Here is a 15,055-nt window from a genome sequence, read left to right as displayed (position 1 = left end):
GGTGCAATCACTCGATAAGGCGTATGAAATACGCCGTACATACGAAAAGGCGTGTAGTATCATTTCCGAGTGTGGAGCGGGAACGTATCATTGCGTGCACGAAGAAGAACAGCCGGCAATTTCTCGGAATAAATTGTGGTAGCCGGTGTCTGGATATCCCCGCAGCACTTTTCGTCCGCGCGGAGGGTATTTTCGTGGCATTCTAACGATGTGTCACGAGATCTACGAGGCTGTTTGTCGGTGAGCACAAAAATAGGTCTCACTCCGCACTCACTTCATCACTCAAGCGGCCCGCGATAGCGTCAGCGCGCGCCTTCCCTTCTTCTTGTCGTTAGACACAACGAACGCCCGACGACTGGTTGGCTGAAAATGTCGGCGACGTCGTGCGTACCATTAGCTCGGCCGTCACGGTGTTACCGTCGGATTAACCTTAGCCGAGTGTAGCATACACGAACGCCCCGGCGGTTTCATCGGAGCTATGCGTTTCAGGAACTTTACAGCGGCAAGCCAGTTGCCGGAGAGCTCGGCTATCCGACTGCTGGAATGTTCCTTACGAATAGATACGCCATCGGGTGTCAATTATGGGACTGCGCGCGTCTACCGGATGTCCCGAGGTATTACAGAATGAAATAATCGGCCGCCGATTAACGGAAATTTATTCGCGGCGATGGAGCGCGGTAGTCGAAGACGACGATTCCGGTGGCACAAAAAGTAGTCCGCGCGTTCTTCAGATTATTCGAACAGAAAGAGAGAGAGAGAACCGTCTTGAACTATCATGGCAAATTACGAGCGTTCATGAATGCTGCAGAAGCGGACTTTGTCGTCTCATCGTCCTCGTTCCATCGGTTCCGATGAAAGAGAACGATGTTGGAACAACCGGTGCTAAATTTTGACACAGCTTTGAAAGACGCGAATTGAGCGTGTTTATGGAAAAAATAGTAAGCAAGCCGAGTTGAAAAATGTACGAACATTGGAAGAATATTATCTTAGACTTGTTAAAATTACTTTATCAAGATGTACATACATTTTTATCGAACTTTCGTTTCGTACCGTTGATTCAGGAACGGTCTTTTTACTCGTTGAAAAATGCTAGCCATCGTAGAACATATTTTTCTGGGTTATGAAGAATGCTAACTGCCTTTTGTTTCTTTTTTTCAGGGCAAAGAGGAGTGTGCGATTTATATTGGACTCGATGCTTTAACAACGACGCGAATCGTCCAGCAAATTGTCCAGTAGATTTACCAGAAGTATAAAGCGCAAGAACAGAATTTTAGGTACAGCGATGATGTCCGGATCGTCCCCCCTTGCTCTCGACAAGTGGAGCACGACTGTCCTACGTACGTAAGCATCGTCTTTATTCTCGTCATCACGTTCCGCGCACGCACGTGAGCTCAATCTTGACATTCTATATATCTAATCTATTCCTCTGTTGCTCCAGGGAACAAATGACCGCAGGAAAGACATTCCGTGACCGTCCATCTTCCTCGTTTTTGCTGAAAGACCGTTTTCCTTTGTCTCTTTTTCCTCCTTCCGAGGTACGGACATTTTCTACGATCACCGACGTGTTTGTTCGAGCAATTAAGTTGTTCCTGGATGACGACGGCGACGACGACGACGACGCTGTCGAGACTACCCGAACGATAATGGCTCCATTCGTTCGCGGATAACTTCTTTAAACGCTAAGTTAAATGGATTTTAAAAAGCGGTTTAATCGAGAAGTTCTGGAATTCGTCTATTTCGTACCATGACTCGCGAGGTTCGAATGCAAGGTGGTACAAAAAGACGCGATTAGGATCTGTTTCCCATCAGAATTCTGTGGGAAATAAGAAGATGGCCGACGCACGCACATGTGTCTCGTAGACTTCATTTTTCTCGGAATTTACGGTAATCTGATAATTAGCTGTGTATATCTGTTTCGCAACGCCGTCTCGTGATTCCCTTTTTTCCCTCTTTGGATACCCATTTATAAATCGATCACGAAACATCACGCATCAAACGAACTTGTTCGTAGCATAAACGTCATAGTTTAAAATTATAGATCTCGAAAACCACGTAAAATATTACGTACCGTTATCGTTACGTCAGGCTGTCCCATAATTATGTTAACAACCGGAAAGGAACGATTCCTGAATTCGAAGCAACTTTTTCCTTAGCGAAAATGCAATTCGCTGCTTCGTTTACGAGTTATTAACGAAATACAGAGGTCAATGAGTGATCGCCCCGCCCTCGTGACCATTGCTGCTGCGTCAGACGGCCAGTGCGCCGCGGCATTGGCCGAAAGGGCGGAGCCCTGGCCGCGCTCGCTCTCCGATTGGTCAGCGTTTTTCGTTAATAACTCGTGAACGAAGCAGCGGATTGCATTTTCGCTAAGGAAAAAGTTGCTTCAAATCACCTGAGGAATCGTCCCTCTCCGGGTGTTAACATAATTACGGTACACCCTCTACATGTACTTTCATTCACCGGCAAAATCGTTCCACGCGTGCAACATTTATTAACCGTGACACGCAAGTGCTATAACTCTCCGATCTTTTGAACCACGCCCTTGGAACAATGATGAATCCCGCTGGATGCCAAATAAGCGGACCGGCGTCGCGGCAAAGATCTAGCGTCAACTATATTCACCTTGTCAAGTCGTCCCGACTTAGTAAACACTACGACAAGTAATGTCTAAGATTTTACGGCGACTTGACTTACGACAGAAGCGGCTGTTTATCACAGTGTCAGAGTGACGCTCGTGCCGTTCGAGACGATAAAACGAATGAGCTATGCGAGGAACACTCTGAGAAATGGTGCGCCGGTCTTGAGGGCCTTTTGTTGCGACACTGATTTTAAATTAGAATTTATGGGGTGCCTGAAAACGTTTCGTCGAGGCCACTGGTAGTTACTTGGAAAATCTATTTATCGCGATATAAAACTTGGCTGCATCGGTAAACGGTCGCTGTCGTTCCCGACGAAATAATGCGACGTGCACACCGAGCTCTGTGATACTCGAATCGCCGCGAAACGGATCTTATCGAACCTAAATTTTTCATAGTACATTCTCCCTAATTCGCGCCCTCGAATTCCGCACAAAAATTGACAATTTTCATCTCGTTTTAGGCTCGAATAATCGTATCCTCCTCTTCCCAAATTGTCCATTTTCGTGCGCAATCCGAGCGCGAATTGGGGAGAAATGATTGTACTTTGCTGCGATTATTTTCGTTCGCGTGTCCCCAAAAAGGTCGTCGAAATAATCTCGCAGACACGATGAAACCTTTCTTCGTCGAATAAAGTCAACGTCGGAGACGTTTTATTTGTCAAACATTGAACTGTCGATTCGCTGCTCCGAGCATTTAGCTTAAAGTGTTGGCTGTAAACCAAGAAGTGGCGGGGATAATTCGCGAGCATTTAACGGATCGGCTCGGTAAACATTCGACGCTTAACTGTCTAACATTACCTCCGAGGTTTAGAAATCTTCTCTAACACCGGAGCTACACGCCAGTTTCTTTTATTCCGAGCACTCCGTTCGAGGAAGACTGCGCGTCCAATTTGCAAGTTTATTAAACGCGCGTGTAGTCACGCAATTCGTCGTCCGTGATTACAGACAGACATCGTAAATGTAATTCGTCTTTCAGCAATTCGTTGCCGCCCACGTTCGAATTCATAAAGCCGCTAATTTTTAACTCGTCTGTCGACTTCAATTATATATAGGGGGTGACCAGTTTAAATCGACTCGGTCAAATATCTTGCAAACCGTTGAAAGTGTACGAAATAAATTTTGAATAGTTTTTAGGGGGAACGTAATCCGATATCGGTAAGATATTTTTAGGTCGACGCGCGAAGACGCACTTTTTTAAATGGAATCGCGTATTTCTTTGTCGCGCCATGCAGCTCCTTATTTTCTACGCTTTTATTTAGGCTCGATACGCGATCGTTCGAGCCTTGCGCTTCGTTCAACCGAACTCCGGTTAATCGAGCGAAAGGTTAACAATAATCAGAGGTCTCCTATCGTGCGAACCCACCACCGAGTTCGCCCAAACGCGGTTCCACCGTGCCGAAAAATGTCGACGCTAGTTTCGCGCACTGGACTCGCGAACGGCTGGACGAAACACGGTTTACGTTTAACGTTTGCGGCAAAAAAAAAAAGGGAAAAGAGAAACAGAAATTTTAATATCGCAAACGAATTGTGAACGGCGCGGTTGGCGGGAAGAGCGTGTTATTGGAACGTTTTATCCATTTTGTCGGCAGCCTTTCCATTTAAAGCCTGTTCTATTGATTCGATGCGAGTCACGAACTGTCAGTGCATTATTTTTGACCGCGCGTGTCACTCGTCGATAACACGACGACCGAGACAACAACTGGCAGCAGTTTGGCAGCGATCTGGGTCGTGAAAATTTCAATCATGCCGCACATTAGGGGCATTCAAATCATCCGGATTATTCGCCGGCGTGTTTTAAGCCGCGCATCAATCTGTTCGGTTCAGCCGTGGCGCGTCGCGTCCCGTCGCGTCGCGACGCGTCGCGATGAAAAGACGAATGCTTACGTGGATAGGTGCTCTGGCTGCTCGCCAACCTATGGTCAGTACGTTTATTCCGGCCAACTGGTTTGTGCAACGCGCACATCGGGGATCCGCTTTGGTCGCTGCTAACATACGTCTACGGTTTTTGTTCTCGAACGGTTTCAGGTTTATGTATCGAGCAAAACCGGGCTCCGCGCGTCAAACTAATCGTTTTTGGCGTCCCGTCCCGCTCCCCGATTCGATTTCTACGTGTTCGATCAATGAAAATCCAAGTGCTTCTTCCCCCACTTGACTTCGATTTACAACGGACAGCTCGCCTCTGGCCCGCGAATCAGTCCGCGTGACGCGCGACGATAGAACAATCCCGTGTCGCGTCGAATCGATATCGGAATTTTAGGGGGTACAACATATTGATTCCTAATCGACATTATTTTCACCGAGATTCTACGTTAACGATCGTGGCAATCGTCGCGACGCGATCGCATAGAGAACGTGGAACGAACGAGAACGCGAAAAGATATCCTTGAACCCTTTAAATTATTAATAAGCGCCTTTCGACGCCTTCGCTAGAAACGGTGTCGAAATTCTCGATTTTTAGTAAACATTGCTAAGACTATAAAAGACTAAATGTTTCGTTAAGAGGTAACATAGTAATTGGCAAACGGTGATCGCGAGTGTGGACACGCTTGTGTAATTCTGTAATCGCGTTTATCGATGTCGTAAACGTACCAATTGTCCCTCTTGCGTCGAATATAATTTGTAAGTCGATAGGAATAACAATTTTTTATCGAACTTTTATGGAACAATCGAACGTACTTCCCCGCGATACGTGGTAATGGGAATCGCTCGTACCTAATGGTTAATTGATCACGGAACGTAATAAATAATAGGCATTTGTTAATGCAATAACATGGAATATTACATGCACGGATCGATGCGTGGTTAGCCGAGCGTTCATTTCTCTCCATTAATCATGTTCATGAACTCCAAGTGCGTCTATGTAATGGCCTATTAATAGGATATAATGGCCGTTGCGTCTGCTGACATGCGACTTTGTAACTGACTAATGGATTAATGTAAAATTATAGGCGTAAAGTATCTCCTTTGCATGTCGACGAAACGGAACGATGTGTTATAGATAGAGCGCCGTGCCACCTACCATGATATCGCGTCATTTTCGGTGCACACCGATATCTGAAAATGCAAAGCGGTCGACATTACAAGCATTAAAATAATTTATATTATATATCTATTATATAGATATATAATAGATATATAATATAAATTATTTTATTCTTATTTTATTTGGGGAAACGTGGATAATTTTTGGATCCGTGTAATTCTCGTAATGCTTGTAATGTCGAATATATATATATATAATATATTATATATCTATTATATTATCTATCTATCTATTTATATTATAGTATATTATATCCTAATATACTAAACGTTTCGTTCACTTAGACCAGGGGTGGCTAAAGCATCGGCCGCTTAACATATTATCTATCTTTATCTTAAATTTAAACTTATTTAAATTATTACTTTTGATCATTTAACGCATACAATGTCGATAGGCCGCCGTCTATAATTTAAAAAACAGGTCGCCCGCGGCGATCAAAAGTTTGGCCACCCCTGACTTATTATACGACGCAATCGCAAAAGGGACAATTTACAACTAGACGCAAGCCCGATAAAAAAATAGAGCAGATTCGATGCTTTCGAACGAATGCTATAAAGATTGTATCGATAAAAATATACGACACGTTGACGCGATGTCGAAATCGTTAAATATAAATTACCGTGCAGTTCTGGACCCACGCGCAACGTCTCGTTTTATAAAGATAGACGTAGAACAATGCAATCAAATGACAAACAAACTCTGTATCGCTGACTCAACGCTGTGCACAACTGTCCTTTGTATGTTGCTAATGTATGTTCTCATCCCTCGCGTTCTTCTACGCGCTCTTATATTCAAATAATTCAGAGAATGAAATATAATAGCATTAGAATAAATAAATAATATAATAGCATTAGAATAAATGCTCCTCGCGTTATCGTTATACATTGTCCCAATAACGTGGACATTGCTTTCCCCGAAAATTGATGGGCCGTTACAATGCGAAAACTCTCTTTGATTTACCTCCGCAGGATACAGAGCCGGCAGACTTTCTAAACGTTGGTGACAAGCTTCGCGAGTAACGCGATTGCATTATCAATAAACGAAACGAACGGGTAATATCAGTCATTTGGGTAAAGCGTTGCAATTAACCGGCGCTGTGTGTTCGAATCGATACACACTTGTCAGGGCGGCGCGGTCCGTTTCTCTCCATTTGCCGTTCCCGTGAAATCTAAATGCACCTGTTCGATGGAATGACACGACGACATCTCCGAGGCAGTAATGCTTCTTCCTTCGCCCTTATCGCGCCACCGGTTTCCTTCGCGGCTCCGGCCCGCCGCCGCCGTCGCCGCCGTCAGGAATAACTTCAGTCAACAAACTGCGAACGCGTTATGCAGTTGAAACGCGGTATCGAGGCCGCTATATATTTTTCTGGATGCCGGTGGGTAGCGGTGGTTGCGGCGCCGTGCCGAGGGTGGTCGGCGTATCTTCTTTCAGAAAATTGCACGGCCGCTCGTAAAGATAAGTACTTAATTCCCTGTTTTGCCGGAAATTGTTTTTCTCCGCAACAGAGTCCATTCGGCTTTATGAATCGCTCCGCGAACTTTATACGACATGTAAAGCTTAGCACGACCGCAGGAAGGAGTTCGCTGCTCGCTAGCACCTGGTTTCAAGACCCGACGATGCATATGATTTGTTTCCGGTTCGACCGCGGATAACCTACCCGAAATCCTTTGCACTAGTTGCACCCGAACGGACGGCTCCGAGGCGCCCGCGCAGCGCAGCGTCTCCTCTCGAAACAAAAGTTCTTGGAAATAACATGGTTTGCTATAATTTCAGGAAAAAAGAATGCACGGGATGAATAGTTTAGAAATGGATCTTTAACCTAGGCACCAGCCGAATTAATTATATATTAATATTATATTATATATATATAATATAATATTTAATATTATATATAATATAATATTTAATATTATATATTATATATTATTATTTAATATATTATATTATTATATATTAAAAATTAAGCGACAATTAATATTAAATCTGATCTCTTCCTGTTCACGCGAACCGCTCGAAGCCGAATGAAAATTTTGGGTTTAATTCGCGAGGAAATAAGCGCCGGAATAACTGCAACATCATTTCGTATCGATGAAAGCGAACGACGTGACATTTTCAAATGTGAACAAGTGGATGCGGCGTTCGATTTCCGTATCGTTTTTGTTATGAATTTTTCCTGGAGCATACACGCGGGCTTTATGTAACGCGACATTTGAACGTTACACGAGTTAGGCTCGCCTTAACGCTAAATCCACCGAATACTAAAAGTAACTGACGCGTCCGTTGTTCTATGACGACGAAAAGACTATGTTTATTTAGACCTTGCGTCATTTTTATTATAATGCATGTACAGCGTCAGGCATTCTTAAATTAACCATGCCGGACAGCATATTTTAAAATTAACCAAATTTTTATTTATTTGACGTTACAACCGAGGTTTCGTTCCTGTACAAATGTGCAAAATACCACTACAAACATGCATAAATGAAATAGAATTGCATTTCGCATGCGATCATAGAGTTATAGTCGTTAATTGTTAACAATTATAAAAACGTAGCATATACATTACTATTTACTGCATAACTATTATACATGATATATTAATAATTATATATTAAGTTATATCAAATTAGATTATATATTAAATTTGTATATTAATAATAATTTCCTAACTATTATATATATTACAATATATATTATGTATATTATATACAACTATTAATTATTATATTTAAATAATAATGATATATTAATTAATTAAAGTTAACTAAAGTTAATTGTTAACAATTATAAAAACGAGGTGCAAGGATCGAGTAATCGTATCTCCTCTCCCTAAATCATCCACTTCAGTGCACAATCTCAGCGTCAATTAGGGAGACTTTACTTTAAAAGTAATGCTTCTCGAATTTCGGCAACTTTGTAGCAATAAATGCAACCCTTTCGGCAGATGTAGCCTCAAATCTATTTATCGTGTCGAACCTCGTCTTCGCGCGCTCTAAATTACATCAGCTTTCGCCTATAGCTAAAACGTACTTCTCTTCCTCTTTGTTCGTTCCAATGAACACACGTTTGATCATCATGAAAGACCAGTTACAGTAATGTCTCCCTAATTGTCACCTAAATTGTGCAGAGAAAGATAATTTGGGAAGAGGAGATATGATTATTCGAGGCTTGCGGCTCGCTTTTTTAGCTGTCGATAATCGGTAACTATAACAAACGAGGTGCAAAGCTCTAAAAATTGCATCTTCTCTTCCCAAATTGTCCATTTTTGGGCACAATTGACATAACCTTGACATAACCTTGACATTACTTTACAGAAATGTCTCCCTTACTGACGCTCAGATTGTCCACTAAAATGGACAATTTGGGAAGAGGAGATATTCGAGGCTTGCGGCTCGTTTTTATAATTGTGGACAATTTAAAACTATAAAAACGAGCCACAAGGCTCGAACAATCGTATCTCCTCTCCCCAAATTATCCATTTTAGTGGACAATCCGTTATCGAGAGAGAGAGAGAGAGAGAGAGAGAGAGAGAGAGAGAGAGAAAGAGAGAGAGAGAAATCGAAAGAGAGAGAAAGAGAGAGAAAGAGAGAGAGAGAAATCGAAAGAGAGAGAAAGAGAGAGAGAGAGAGAAATCGAGAGAGAGATATCAAGAGAGAGAGAGAGAGAGAGAGAGAGAGAGAAATCGAGAGAGAGAGAGAGAGAGAGAGAGAAATCGAGAGAGAGAGAGAGAGAGAGAGAGAGAGAAATCGAGAGAGAGAGAGAGGGATATCAAGAGAGAGAGGAAGGAAGAAATACAGTAAGGGAGGCATTACTGTACGTCGATCGGTGGACGCGGTTGCTTTCGCATGCAGATTTCGCACGCCCCTGTGGAGCGCCCTGTACCCTGTTCCCTCCGTCGAAGAAACAACTTGCGAAGCACCGAGGCAATTAAACTCCGCGGCAGGCATGAACACACCGGCGACCTTGAACGGCCACTTAATTTTGATCCGACTGTATCTGCCGTAAGACCCCGGTAGAAAGGCCCGAGCTCTTTGACGCGAGTACGCATAGGAATAAAGTGTCGATGGAAACGATGGTTGGCGTAGCACCGAGACATTAATAGCCTTTAGACACGGAGTATTTTATTACCGGTAACCTTTCGGTACATGCAATCCAGCAGTTCTCCAGCATTGGCAATCGTTACCGTCCAAGGGTCCACATTTCCTTCGCGGGTAACGTCAGACGATGCATACTTAATAAGCGGTTCGATAGCGTAGTTTCTTAATGCGTTCCGATCAGAGCAATTAATTATCAGGCACGGAGCGAGCGCACGAAATAAATGTTTGACGTCGGCAAAAAATTCTTTTCAATCACTCACCGTCGATTCCGTAGCGTCACGCGGCGGCAACAGCTTCCACTTAAAGCCCGCGTAATCTCTACACATGTAACTTATGCTGAATAAATCTCGTCCCCCGTTAACGGCGTTCACGCCAAATTCTGTTTTCACCTGGCGACCGGTAAACCAGTTTCACCGCGCTCCCGAACGAAAAGATGGCGCGCTTCGAAATTAACGTAACTTGTATTTATTTAACATCGCAGACAAGGTTTTTTGCTTTTTTTACGCGAACCCACGGAATGCCACTGTGAACATGCGCGAATGAAATCGAATCGAATCTCGCCGGTCTAGACAATTTCGATCGAAAGAAAAGAATTTTTATGGAAAAATAGCGCGATTAAATATTGTATGTTTATTTTGCAAGTTAATAAGTGATGTTGAATCGGCGACGTTAAATGAGTGAAAATTAGGTTAAATTTAATGCGCGCTACGTACCTGCACATCCAATTGTTCTCGATCGGTGTGTGTGTGTGTGTTTCGATTCTCGAACATCGTGGACCTCTAATTAGATTAATTAGCGTAATTTTAACGGAGTATTAACAGGGTCGATGCGATTAAGTCGCCGATTCGTTCCATTGAATAATCTTTCGTATTGGCTGCTTCACGCACGAATCGAAAATATTATATTACCGGTGTCCTTTCAATATGCAAAGAAATAATTGAGAGCACAGCGGAGATTATTGAATCGATTAACATTCGTGTTCGATCGAACGCGTAGAATGCGGCATAATCGATGCAAATTGGACGTTCTACTTTCGATACTTCCGCGAAATCCTTTCGAGAGATAAACAGAATGTTACGGTTCGAGTATGCAAAAACGTTCGATATCCAGAAATCAAATTCGAAATCTTAATTATCTGTACGCGAACGTGAAACGCGCGGACGTAACATATGACCCGCGCGGATTCGTTTTTTATCTAAAACCGGTATCCGTGCAACTCATTAGTTTATTATTATTATTTCGCATTGTTGCACCTTGCTCGTTGCAACTGATATTTTACACTCTATTAAATCTTAAAAGATAGCCTGTCTTGTATTACATGATTCATAATGATATTTCTGTCCGGCGTATACTAGAGCAATAATTCATTTCCATCGTTGCCTATTTTTTCCTCTTAAAAATCTTCATTAGGCGCGTTAGTTATTTCCTGTGCCGAGACTAGATACATATGTGTACATATATACATATATATGTATATATATAAATAGGTCATTCTACATTTGCACCGCGAAACATGGCAGGAATTATGAATAAATTTTCAGACAACCAGTTATTAACTACTATTAATCATTAACTTCCTCAACCGACTTGATCCCGCCAGTGTAATTACATATGAAATATGATTTAACTATAAGAGAAAAATCGCCGAACTTATATCCTAACATTAATCTTAGCGTCTCGAATTACGTTACGTCTCAACTGTTGTACAGTCTCTGCTTGGAGTAACAATATTGCTGAACTTGAAATTGTTGTGGGTGGACTGCGGATTTTATGCATTTATTGCGAACATCGGTAGATTAAATTTGAAACTTCAGAACAATCTTAAAAATTTAACATTTCTTCATATATTATTCTCAACTTACTGAAACGATCAAGGAAGAATATTTCTATTTGGCTCTTGCAGTCTAGTAATTGCTCGTGGAATAGTTCGTTATCTTAGAGCAGGGGTGTCAAACTCAAAAGCTAACTTGGGCCAAATAAACAATGCTTAACTTTAAGTGGGCCGCATAAAAAAATCAATGTTCATAGAAACAAATATTTTTATTTTGACTAGTACATTGTAATAAACATATATAAAGCTAAATTATTGTTTACGTCCTGATACTTGACATCTCTTCTCTGATACTATCTTCCCTATTTCGGGAGAAATTTTATTGGCCGAGACTATTTCTATTTTATTTTTACTTTGCGTCGAATATATTGACTGGGCCACGAGTTTGACACCCCTGTCTTAGAGTAGTATATTATATAATTATAAGATTATTGTTGTATGTATATGTGTTATACTATAAATAATGTACGCAGTCCCTCAATCTTTAGAAGCGATGCCAACAAATCTTAAAGAACGCTCGGCGATTGTTAAACGAGAAAAGCTGGCGAAACGAGAGAAACATTCGATTCGATTTTCTAAGAAAATGTTCGATACTTTTGTAGCAGTAATAAATAGTTCATAAATTTCCTACTTTTATGGGCGTTAGTATTCGTGTGTAAAAGTACTCATATCTGCGTTTGTATATTTATTTTCTATTCTGGACCATGCTCCATTTTCTGGTTTGTGTACGCACTTTCGCAAACAAAACGTCAACAAACGATGCGATCGAACGTTTACATTTCAAACATTGTAATTCATTCAATTTCGAAATAACCATCGCGGCGAGCTATCGAATTGAAACAAAGTACAAATAATAAGAGTTAAATGGCTCCCCGATTTTCGTTCGGTGCTCCAACGCGAATGTTCTCGACGCTCCAAGACAATGAGAAAAAAAAGTTAATAATAATGGAACTTGTTTAATTTGCGACGACATAGGTATCGCTACAATTTGTACGTTTGGATATTATATATCAATGGTTTATATTTTCCAAGCATACGCGCATTATTAAACCGCGTGGATTTACTCTGGCAGTACTTTCGACGACGTTCTTTAGAAATAAAGATTTATAAATCATATAAATTCGCATGTTTCTGCAGGTACCGTAATATAATGCTATCATACGTGGTTTCCTCCATAAGCTCGAGATTATCGCACATATGAAGTTAGCGCTAAACTCCTGGTAACAACTAATCTGCAATGTGGGATAATATGCATGCCGGGGCTTGCATACAGGATGCTTCGTGGAACAGATACGCGTACAAGTTTAATCGAGCTATTATGCGCAACGGAAATCTTAGATTGTAAATCTACTTTAACAATGTTAATCGCATAAATACTTTACTGCGCCGCATAGTGGTACAGGTTCTACGGAGATGAGATCTTTATTGCTTCTTTTTTTCGAATATCACGTTATTTTTGCTTTCTGGCCTTTTATTTGTGTTCATGTGTCCACTATATCGAACGTTACTTGTAGCATATACTTTACTATTTACTGCATAACTATTATACATTATATATTAATAATTATATATTAAGTTTTATTAAATTAGATTATATATTAAACTTATATATTAATAATAATTTTCTAACTGTTATATATTAAACTATTATATATATTACAATATATTACGTATATTATATACATCTATTAACTATTATATTTAAATAGTAATTATATATTAAGCCATTAACTAACAAACATCCCTCGTTTAAGCTCATCAAATAAACAATTATTTAACAATTGTATTTTCCTTAGCAGGGAATATGATAAGTTACAGCGAACAAGAATGTTTATTGTATTACGTTTTCTTTATAAAGTATAAATAAACATGGAAGTCGGCGTTTCGTTGCAAGTGCAAAAGACTGGTTCGTGTTAAGTTGACTTTGCTATTAAAAACGCACTACTTTATCTTTGAGAGAGCGGCAAAACTATTCGGAATAGTATTATTTGTTTATTCGATTGTCTAAAATCACGCTAAATAACATACGTTTCCAAGATCGTGAAAATTGGGTTCCGGCCGCTCCTGAACCACTGTGCGCCGCATGGCTGCTTATTTTCAATACGCATGCATAAACATGAAAAATGGTAGTCTCCCGTGAGAAATATAGGTCAAAGAATTGCCGGCGTATCGCGTTACGATAACGTACACAGTAACTTAGTTGGTTACTATTTTTTGTTCCATGCAAGAATGCATGCGATAATTAATTTAGTATAATTAATGACCAGTGATACGTCAATTAGTACGAGCCTATTACGCGCGTTTATACTCGTTTCTTATACAATTATGAAGCATTTTTCAAACGCTATTGTCCGAACTAAAAAGAATTACGAAGAACGCAAACGTTGCGTTACGAAATATCTTTGCTTATCAACTTGTTAAGAAAAAGAAAATATTACATTGCTTTATCGTTTCTTTGCTTATCGAGTTTCTTTTTTTTTATACGAATATGTTGTTCCAGAAACGATTGCGATCAATTTTCCGTCATTTTCCCTTCATTGAAAATCGGACAACACTTACATATATACTTTAAATATTTCTTTTTTCTTTAGAAAAGTGTGGAGATCGTTTACCTCTATTATTATTATTCTTTTATTTTTATTATTATTATTATTATTGTAGGCAGTTTCTAACAAAGTTATTATTACAAAATAAATGTTCTTTTAAGCAACTGAATCGTTATATTCGAAGTGTCAAAGTTATGCGAACGTTTCTGGCAGAAAGGGGATTCACACGAGTAAAATATAATTAATGAAATTAAAATTTAAAGCACAGGAAACGACGAGAAATGCTCAAAAGCGTTCTGGATGAATCATATACACAATTCCAATGATTTTTGCAACTCGTTCCTGAAAGAAATCAGCAAATTTGCATCGGATGGATAGCATTTACGAACGTAGAAACATAACTTGCAACCGAGTACAATGACCATTGTATTCTAAAATCGCCGCGAAAATAAAAAAAGCAATTCTCCGATATCTATCGCACGTAGGTATAAGATTCATCGCAAATTTCCCGGGGATCAAGGCGAGAGACACGCAGAAATTGCTAGTCCATTAATACGAATCCCGAGGGCGGGGATGGAAAAATAGAAAATTCCGGTTTACGGTGGATCTGATTTGTCACCGGACGAGGAAGAGTAGATGCTCCGCGTCTCTATTTAGGTCTGCAATAAAACAGCCGGGACGCGAAAGTACAACGAAAATGACATCGACACGAAAAACTCGTTGACGGGGGCCCTAGCCTCATCGCGCTTGTCGCGCAATAAATTAATGGCCGGTCATCATTGCGCTCATACACGGTTCTACAGGCACGCGGACACATCGTAACGCATCATTTGTCTTCTCATTATAAATGTGAGCCACCGGCTCTACCGCGCCGTGACAGTGGGCCGAAATAAATTG

General features: G+C 40.7%; 1 long non-coding RNA gene across 2 annotated transcripts; it reads left to right on the top strand.

Annotated features, from left to right (window-relative positions):
- The first annotated feature begins 100 nt into the window (after positions 1 to 100).
- Positions 101 to 13,513, top strand: LOC117218694 (uncharacterized). 2 transcript variants are annotated; one of them, XR_004489829.2, is made up of 3 exons: positions 101 to 240; positions 1,159 to 1,337; positions 1,439 to 13,513. It is a non-coding gene; the product is annotated as an uncharacterized LOC117218694 (long non-coding RNA). The 2 variants fall into 2 exon arrangements; XR_004489827.2 differs by lacking the exon at positions 101 to 240 and adding an exon at positions 477 to 614.
- The last annotated feature ends 1,542 nt before the right edge of the window (positions 13,514 to 15,055 follow it).

The sequence above is a fragment of the Megalopta genalis genome, chromosome 6 (assembly GCF_051020955.1).
Source record: "Megalopta genalis isolate 19385.01 chromosome 6, iyMegGena1_principal, whole genome shotgun sequence".
NCBI lineage: Eukaryota > Metazoa > Arthropoda > Insecta > Hymenoptera > Halictidae > Megalopta > Megalopta genalis.
Note: the sequence above shows the minus strand (reverse complement) of the source record. Positions and strands in the feature narration are given on the sequence as shown.